The sequence below is a fragment of the Ammospiza caudacuta genome, chromosome 6 (assembly GCF_027887145.1).
Source record: "Ammospiza caudacuta isolate bAmmCau1 chromosome 6, bAmmCau1.pri, whole genome shotgun sequence".
Taxonomy (NCBI): domain Eukaryota; kingdom Metazoa; phylum Chordata; class Aves; order Passeriformes; family Passerellidae; genus Ammospiza; species Ammospiza caudacuta.
This window is the reverse complement of record NC_080598.1, coordinates 61,187,416-61,197,314: the sequence shown is the minus strand read 5'-3', so window position 1 is coordinate 61,197,314 and position 9,899 is coordinate 61,187,416. Positions and strand designations below refer to the sequence as shown.

General features: G+C 48.4%; 2 pseudogenes; both read left to right on the top strand.

Annotated features, from left to right (window-relative positions):
• The first annotated feature begins 1,249 nt into the window (after positions 1-1,249).
• On the top strand, positions 1,250-2,928 carry LOC131559368 (inositol 1,4,5-trisphosphate receptor-interacting protein-like 1; annotated as a pseudogene).
• Positions 2,929-7,604: 4,676 nt separating this feature from the next.
• On the top strand, positions 7,605-9,265 carry LOC131559367 (inositol 1,4,5-trisphosphate receptor-interacting protein-like 1; annotated as a pseudogene).
• The last annotated feature ends 634 nt before the right edge of the window (positions 9,266-9,899 follow it).

The following is a 9,899-nucleotide window of genomic DNA, read 5'->3' as shown; positions in this document are numbered from 1 at the left end:
AGCCAAATTCCTGTGAATAGCTATCAGCTGTCAAGGAAAAGGGCTGATATTCATGAGTAAAGAAAATGCTGAAGTTGCTCACTTGCCTTTGGTAGCTGGCTAAGACCTCTTGTGTTCAGGAGGTAAGGGCTGCTGTGTTAAGCAATCCAGCATGGAGAATTACTCAAGTGCTGTGTGAATCCTGCCTCACAGCATTGGACACAGTGATCAGTTGGGCCCAGAAGGAAGGGAGAGATGGTGTGGGAAAGATATTTTAAGAAAATTTGTTTTATTTTTCATTATCTCACTCTGATTCAATTGGTAGCGAATTAAATATGCTTTTCCCAGATGAGCCTGAGCAATCTCTCTGTTCTTGTCTCAGCCCACAAGTCTTTGGTCCTTATTTTTTCTCTCTGTCCAGCCAAGGTGAACTGACCACAAGCAGTGAGTACTGGTGCCTGCATTCCCCACCAAAGTGAGGCACAGACACTCAACAGAGGAAGCATTTGCTCAAGATGCCATTTATTGGCATCTTTGCACAGGGTGAAATTTCCAGAGGTATTGGACTCTCTCACAAAGAGAGAGCATTCAGTGTCCATGTGGTAACAGCAGTCTCTAGTTCCAGGCTCCTTGCCACAGCCTCTTCATCTTTGGATCTGACTCCCAGACTGAGCTTTTGCTGTTAGAGAATGGTGCACCAAAAATTACAAACACTGACAAAGCAGTGTCTTCTCCATGTCCTGTGTGCTCAGGAATGCGGTACCTCCTCCCCAGGGAGTCAAGGATGGGTGGACACTCCTCCAAAAAAACAGTGAGGGTACAGAGGCCCTTTGGTGGTACCACACACTTGGACCCACCACAGTCAGATCTTCCACTCCACTGTGAATTGTGTCAGCACGAGAGCTGCTCAAGCTGTAGCTATAACCCTCTAGAAGGTTCTCCCAGAAGCCACACCTCTAGTCCACAACTTAACCTGCAGTTCGGTGTGCACTTTGTGTGCATCCAGCCTCTGATTGCTTCAGGCTACACTGAGTGCCTGAGTGGGGGTGGGGACGAAAGGCAGGGCTGGCTTGGTTGGGTTGTGACATCTGTGACACGTGTGACATCACGGGGGACGTGTCACAAAGGGGGCAGCTCTAAAAGGCCCCAGCAGGTAACGCTGGCTCTGCATTGCTTTGGCAAGTGGTGAGTGCACACGTGGTGGGGAGGCTGGGCTGGGAACAAGGGCTGGGGCAGAAACACTGCCCCTGGGGCTGGGTTCTCCCTCTGCATGCAGGAACAGCCCCTCGTGGGAGAGCCTTGGGCAGGCCACAGGGCTGATGCTGCTGCTGCTGGGGCAGTGAGACATCCCTTGCTGCCTGCCAGCTGTGTGGGGCCCTGTCCTTCCTGCCGCCAGATCCCTGTTATTCCCATCCCTGCTGCCCTCATTGTCATCTCCCTCCCTGCTGGCCCCATTTAAGCCTCCTCTTCATCCTCCTGTAGACCATGGATGCCATAACATTCTTTTTCATGCTTCTGGAAAGCCTCATCCAGTACGTGCAGCCTGTGGGTGATGTTTTGGATGAGGAGAAACATCTGCGCATGGAGCTGCGTGGAAAGCGTTTGGAGAGGAAGAGAATTAGGCTGGAGCAGCAGGTGGAGCAGCTCACCCTGAAACAGAGTGGAGGGGTCTGGGGAGACCAGCTCTGCTTTGCTTTGCAGCCCTGGCAGGTCTGGGCTGTTGCTGGGCTCCTCATCCTTCTCTTGGGACTTTATTTCTCCTGGAAAAAAAGGAGTGATGAGGCAGAGAACAGCAGCGAGGGAGATGAAGACCATTTTTCTGACAATGATCTGAAATGGCTTCTAGACGAGCGCATCCAGTGGCCAGTACAGGACCTGCAGAGAGGCTGCGAGCGGACAATAGACCTGATGGACAATTACACAGTTTATTTTGGACACGTTTTGTCAAACAGTTTCTACCCAGTCCTGCAAAGAGCCATCGGGGTGGGCAGTGCCTTTGAAGGCTGGAGTCCCCGTGAGCAGGATGTGGTGTACCGCGTGCTCATCCCCATGACTCCTCCGCGAGGACACAGCTTCCACCTGCAGCTGGACAGTGCAGGGCAGGGGCACATGAGGAACTTCCGTGTCCTTGTGCAGCTGGAGTGCACCTGCACCAGGGAGCAACAGGCTGAGAACATGCTGTGCTTCCTGCACCACCCCGAGGAGGAGCTGAGGAGGAATCAGGATCCCAGCCTCCTGGACACCCTGTGCACCGGCTCCTACCTGGACGTGCAGAAAACTGCCCGCTGGTTCTACCAACTGGTGAGAGCAGTCTGGCCAGCTTTGCCTCAGTCCCACAACTGGCATTTAGTGCTGCTGCCCTCCACACGCTCCTGCCAATTCAAGGTGACCAACGGCAGGGAAAGCTTCAGGATTGAGATGGTCTTCGGGGTGCGGAGAGGTAACTCTGACATCTTTGTGAGCAGCCAGCCAGGATATGCTGGAACCCCAAGCACTCTGTGGCTGGAGACCTATGATGTGGCAGAGATGAAGTTCTTCAAGCACATTGCCAGGCAGGCCCCTCCTGGCAGCTTGCACCTGAGATGCCTGCAGCTCTTCTCCCGTCTTCAGCTGGGCTTCTGCTTTTCCACCTATACAATGAAGACCATTGTCATGCACCTCCTGAACACTGTTCCCGTGTCACGATGGCGCAGGAGGTATTTTTTGCGGCGCCTGGGAGATATCAATGTGAACCTGCGCCGCTGCCTGGAGGAGAAGTGCCTTAAGCACTTTATCATAGGCAACAAGAGATTGCCCCAGGAGATTAGCTTGCCTCTGGACATTGCATCAGCTGAGCCACCCAATCTCTTCCATCATCTGGCATGGTATCCAGTTGCCCACTCCCAGGCAATGAGCGAGTACCGGGATCTTCGGCATCGGCTCACAAGTGTGCTGCTCAATGGCTGCTGAAGGAGGGGCTCATTAACAGAGCTAGGTCTGTGGGCCTCGCGGGCAGTAGCAGAAAACCCGCTCATAGTGACAAGAAAAAGAGAAGAGAATGTGGGATACACAGAGAGAAGGTAAAATGCCGTGCAGCAGCCCTCTGCCATCACCAGAGCTGTGTCATCTCGACAGTCTCCCACAGCATCCACAGTGATGACCACCATGTGGAGGCCCAGAGAAGCTCACTTCCATTGCAGGGTAGATTATGGTGATGCACTCCCCCTGCCCCTGGCTGCACTACAATATGGGAAACACTCATTAGGCCTTGGCCTTGACAAACTCCATTTGTACTTAATCCCTTTTGAATGTATACAAAACTTCATTTGTTCCCAGGAACTAACAGGTGTCTAATTAGCACAGTTTTTTTTTTAAGGAACAGCCTCGGAAACTTATTTTTCTTTCCTGACTTATTTTTCTTTCCTGACTTTTTCTGACTACGAACCCAAGTGGAATAACATTTTTGTTGACAAACTTTCAAATAAAGTTACAGATAAAAGACCTGAATGATGGAAAACTATGACTAAAGCCCACTCTGTTGCGAGTGTAAAGCAGTCTAAAGTCAGACCTTTTGAGCTCTTGATTCTCAGAACATAAGGGACCAATGTGTATGTCTCTAACACTGAACATTGGATGGCAGTGGAGCCAACCAGGGACTGTTGGTAATAGCCAAGGCCTGCTGGTATTAACATGCTGTGAGAAAGACCAAGATTTGTCTGGAAATGGGGGACCAGGAGGAAATATGGCAGCACTTTTCTGTGAGAAAGAGCCACAGCACAGTACAGCATAAGCACAAGAATAAGCACAAGAATAGGGCCAAGAAGAGGGCATGGACTATAGAGCAGGATTCAGACACGCAAAAACCATCAGAGCCATCTGAGCCATGTCCAGGAAGGCCTGAAAGAAAGGACTGTACATGCTAATTAATTGACATAGACAGTGGGAAACCTGTCTTTAGGGCAGAGAAACCTGTGAATAAAAATGTAACCCCCAAGCCTGGGAAGTGCCCTCAGGACCCTGGACATCTCATAGACCAGATAGGCACAGCTGGATTGATGCTGAACCCAGGGTTATCTCCTGGATTGACATTCCATTAACTGGATCAACACTGTAACTGGGACTGGTGTTCTCTTTTTTTCTCTCTTTTATTCTTTGTCTTTTTCTTTCTCTCTTTATTTAATACATCTCTCCCTCTTTAATTCCTCTCTTCCCTTTAATCCTACCCTTTTATCCAAAACCCACTGCCATGTGCTTTATAATAGGAGGGGGACAAATATCGATTTCCAAGCCCAGTGTGTAGTTAGTTAATAAAGTTTTCTGATTATTTGTGGACCCCCTGACTTTTGTTATTCCTTTCAATCACAAGCATTTACAAATCTTCGGTGCTTGCTTCCCCTTAAGGATGGGTCGTCACACTACAGAGGCTACAAAGATGACTTTCATCACCCTTTCCTCTCATACTGTCACAGCCAGGGTCACCATTTTAAGTGGACCCAGAAACTCTTGCTGGCAGCTCCAGCTGGTCAGGGACCATGCAGGAGGCATTGCTAATATTCCTCCTTGTGGAGGAGGAGAAACTGCCCATCCTTAGACACTCCCTGGGGAAAAGCTGACACAGATCTGAGAATGCAGGACATGGAGAAGGCACTGCTCAATTGGCAGGGGAAATTGCTGCCACATCTTTCCTCTAGAGTAAAAGGATACTCATGGAGTCAAACCTAATGTAGCTGGGGCCAGGGGGCTTGTGAGAGAGAGTGCTGTTACCACTGGGACACTGACTGCCATCCCTTTTCTGAGAGAATCTATTCCCTCTGTGAGCTTCACCCAGTCTGTAATGGATCACTGAGCCAGGATGATGACACTGGTGGATGATGTGTCGCAGACATCTTTTCATAAAAATCCTTTCTTTAAGATTTTCCCTTCTGGGAAGCTGAAGCCCCAGAAAAAGAATATAAACAATGGTTATCTGTTGCCATGGAATGCAACAGATGCACCTGTGATTGGCCCATGTTAGATGTGTATAATTAATAGCCAATCAAACACCGAGCTTTCTCTGAGACAGAGTCGGAGAGAGCTCCTTTGTTATTCATTCTATTCTAAGCTTAGCTAGCCTTCTGAGAACTTTTCCTTCTATTTCTTTTAGTATAGTCATAATGTAATATATATCATAAAATAACAAATCAAGCCTTCTGATCATGAAGTAAACATTCTTGTCTCTCTTCACCTGAAAACCCTTGTGACCACCATCACAGATGATGCTATAAAGAATGAAAGGAAATTTTTGATCAGTCACACAAAGTCATACTCATGGTGCACCTCAACTTCTTAGCTGCAAATGGAAATATCACAGAGAAGAGCTAAACAAGCCCAAAAAATTCCTGACGTCCACAGTGAAAATAGCTTTTTGACATGGGTACTGTGGGAGCCAACTAGGAAAAGTGCCCTCCTAGACCTGTTGTTTGTCCATAGAAATGCTCTTGTGGGTGAAGTGGTGATTGGTGCTGTCTTGGCCACAGTAATCAAGAAATGCTTGAGTAAAAAATCTTAAGCGTTAGGGAAAAAACTGTCTGTGGAGCTAATCCTAAGGCTTGTGGGAGAGCAAGCTTAAGGGACTAATTAATAAGAGCACCTGAGCATGTAGTTTCAAGGGTACTGATGTCCACAAATTCTAGTCCTTAGAAATGTTTCTGTAAGAGCACAAGTCTGATGAAGAAGGGCTGAGGAAGGTGGGGTGCGGAGGCTGGTGGGCCAACAAGGAAAGAATGCACTGTACTCCCCTAGAGGGAAAACTCAGAACCACCTTTTAGGGTGAGGAAAAAGGCTTCTCCCAGCATGCCTCGTTGTGACATGCAGATTGAATGTATCCCACTGGCCCTTCCCCCTCACTCCACCCCTGTGCCCTCATCCCATTGGCCCGAGTGTTCTGTCCCACCCCTTAAGATCCCTCTATAAATACCTGCTTTCCCAGTTTTCCCTGCCTGAGTGACTCTTGGACTGTTTCAAGGAAGAAGCTCAGTAAAGGCTCTCCTTGGAACTCCACGCAAAGACCCCATCCCTTCTTCTGTGTCACTTGAATCATAAAAGAGCTGAAATCCCCCAAGATTTCACCTCACAGACAGTGAGGTGTCTTTTTTAAGAGTCTTCTTTGGGAAGGTCATGGCACTCCGAACGCCGCCCACTGCAATATTGGGGGTGTTTAGCATAGAGAAAAAGTGCCTCAGAGGGCACCTTGTGGTCCTTTACAGCTCCCTGAAGGGAAGTTGTAGTCAGGTGGGGGTTGATATATTCTCACAGGTGTGGCAGGGCATCTTACTCTGCTCAAGAGCTGATCTGTGGTTTGTTAACTGCTCAGGTAATTCAAACAGGACCAGCAGTCTTGCAGCGAGTTCTTTTGGAGCCATGGAGCTAACAGTGGGCTGGCATCTCCCACCTCCTAATAAACATCTTACTGTTGAAGTGAGATCTGGAAAAAGAAGCTGGATTTCTGACTGACAGGCACCTCACTTTATAACTATAAAAGCCATACCAAACTTTCACAAAGCAGAAGTTTTCTGTACATTTCTCTGGAAATGTGTGATGCTTCTCCTGTGGACAAGGACACTTGTTTTGCAATTACTGCCATGGAGGTTAAGTGAAAGAAATCTGCATTATTATTATCATCACAGTGGTGTGTAACATTTGACTCCTGATCAGTGCTGTTTCCTTGACAAGCTTTAATATGGTTAGCTTCATGTTGTACATTGTTTGTTATGCTGTGATCTACTTCTAGTTCCTTTTAGTTTTATACTGAGTCATAAGTAACTATGACAGAGATCGTTTATCTATTATCTCCTGTCTGTTTAATAAATAATGCATTTTATAAATAGATTTGATCTTTAGAACTTGCAGACAAGAGAGATTTCTTAAATATGAGCTGTTGACAAAATCTTGGGCTAAGGAGGGGCTTGTCTGAAGATTCCATTTGTCCAGTGACACAAGGAAACAAGCAGTAAGACCAAGGAAAATGACGTCAAGTGGTATCACATGTTGATATTTAGATTGGATCTTAGAAAAAGTGCTTTCATGAAAACTAATATCAAGCATGGAAACTGGCTGCCTAGGGAAATAGCTGAGTCACCTCTTTGGAGGGATTGAAAAGGCATGGAATATTTGGGGACTCAATTTATTAATAGAGGAGGCAGTGTTAAGTTTGCAGTTGCACTGTGGGATCTTCAGAGACTCTTCAGTCTCACTGACACTGAGATTTCAGTATAGCTCAACCAGTGAGGAGTCAAAGCTTAAACTCAGTGATCCTCAAGGGTGCCTTCCAACAGAGATATCTATGAGATTGCCAATGAAGGGCAGATGAAAATAAATCCAAAAGAAAGAACAATGGGAACTCTTTGAAGAAGCTTCACTAAAGGGCCACTCTGAGTGCCTGAGCCAGGGTGGGGATAAAGAGTGGGGTTGGCTGGGTTGTGACATCTGTGACACGTGTGACATCACGGGGGATGTGTCACAAAGGGGGCAGCTCTAAAAGGCCCCAGCAGGTAATGCTGGCCCTGCATTGCTTTGGCAAGCGGTGAGTGCACACGTGGTGGGGAGGCTGGGCTGGGAACAAGGGCTGGGCCAGAAATGCTGCCCCTGGGGCTGGGTTCTCCCTCTGCATGCAGGAACAGCCCCTCGTGGGAGAGCCTTGGGCAGGCCACAGGGCTGATGCTGCTACTGCCTGCCAGCTGTGTGAGGCCCTGTCCTTCCAGACCTCAGATCCCTGAGGATCCCCATCCCTGCTTCACCCAATGCTAATTGCCTCCCTCACAGCACCACTCAAGACCTTCTCTCTGTCCTCCTGCAGGCTATGAATTCCATAGTATTCCTTTTCTTGCTCTTGCAAAGACTCATCCAGTACCCACAGCCCAAGGGTGATGTTTGGGATGAGGAAACATCTCTGCACATGAAGGTGCAGGCAGAGCAAGAGGAACTGGAAAGGTTTTGGCTGGAGTGGGAGATGGAGCAGTAGGCCCTGGAGCAAAGTGGAGTGTGGAAGTATTTGCAGCTCTTAGCTGTTGCTCTGCTTCTGGTCCTTCTCTTGGTCCTTTGGTTTATGGGGTGCAAAAGGAGCATGAGGAGAGAGGAGCCTGAAGAAGAAAGTGTGAATGCAAGTGAAGATGAGGGTGGAAATGAAGCAGATGATCGTGATCAAGAGAACGTAGGAAGGATGATAGTGGAGTGCATCCAGTGGCCTGTACAGGACCTATGGGCAGGCTGTGAGTGGACAACTGACCTGATGGACAATTACATGGTTTATTTTGGACACATCTTGTCAAACAGTTTCTACCCAGTCCTGCAAAGAGCCATCGGGGTGGGCAGTGCCTTTGAAGGCTGGAGTCCCCGTGAGCAGGATGTGGTGTACCGCGTGCTCATCCCCATGACTCCTCCGCGAGGACACAGCTTCCACCTGCAGCTGGACAGTGCAGGGCAGGGGCACATGAGGAACTTCCGTGTCCTTGTGCAGCTGGAGTGCACCTGCACCAGGGAGCAACAGGCTGAGAACATGCTGTGCTTCCTGCACCACCCCGAGGAGGAGCTGAGGAGGAATCAGGATCCCAGCCTCCTGGACACCCTGTGCACCGGCTCCTACCTGGACGTGCAGAAAACTGCCCGCTGGTTCTACCAACTGGTGAGAGCAGTCTGGCCAGCTTTGCCTCAGTCCCACAACTGGCATTTAGTGCTGCTGCCCTCCACACGCTCCTGCCAATTCAAGGTGACCAACGGCAGGGAAAGCTTCAGGATTGAGATGGTCTTCGGGGTGCGGAGAGGTAACTCTGACATCTTTGTGAGCAGCCAGCTAGGATATGCTGGAACCCCAAGCACTCTGTGGCTGGAGACCTATGATGTGGCAGAGATGAAGTTCTTCAAGCACATTGCCAGGCAGGCCCCTCCTGGCAGCTTGCACCTGAGATGCCTGCAGCTCTTCTCCCATCTTCAGCTGGGTATAGGCTTTTCCACCTACACCGTGAAGACCATTGTCATGCACCTCCTGAACATCATTCCCGTGTCAGAGTGGTGCAGGAGACATTTCCTGATGCGACTTATGGACATCAGCGAGAGACTGCTCTTATCCCTGGAAGTGAAATGCCTCAACCACTTCATTATGGGTAACAAGAGCCTTCCTGAGGAGATCAGTTTGCCCCCAGATGTTCAAACAGCTGAGCCACCCAACCTTTTCCATCGCTTGGTGATGGATCCAGTTGTCTGTTCCCAGGGGATAGGCGAGTACTTGGATCTGCAATGTCGGCTTGTAGCAATCCTTAGACCTGATGATTGAAAGAAATTCTCCTCCACAGAGCTGTGCTTGTGCTGCTTGCAGCTGGCAGCAGAGAGCCACCTCCTAGTAAAAATTTGGTGCTTTAAGGAGAAGAGCATTCGTGCAAAGGCTCTGGCAAAGGTCCCACAGCCTCTCCTGCCGCCTCAGCTGGCAGAAAGCCATGGGAGGGTGTATTCTACCTCCTTATATCATCTAATTTTTCAAAAGAGATCAACCAGATCAACATAAAGCCCTGCAAGAATTTCCCCCATCCTAAGAATGCGCATGAAGAAAGCACATGCCGTATATGAAGGGCGAAAGTCGCCAAACCCAACCTGCAAGATGCAGGTTTTCCCTGCCTTTGAGAAAGGCCAAAAATTGAGGTAAGAAAGAAAAGGGAATGTGGGAATGAAAAAGAAAAAAAGAAACAGGGCAAAAAGGACCAAGAGGAAAAATTAGCACTGCTTGCCTGGGATGAATCAATCAATGGAGTCTCTCCTTCATCCTGGAAGGAAAACCTTTATGGAACCATTGGACGAAATGTGTTGGAGATCACCTGGAATTTTGTATATATAAGACTCTAGATTTTTATTTCATAGATATTATCACGTGTACAAATTATATACTCATAAGTTTATAAATTATCATATAAGAC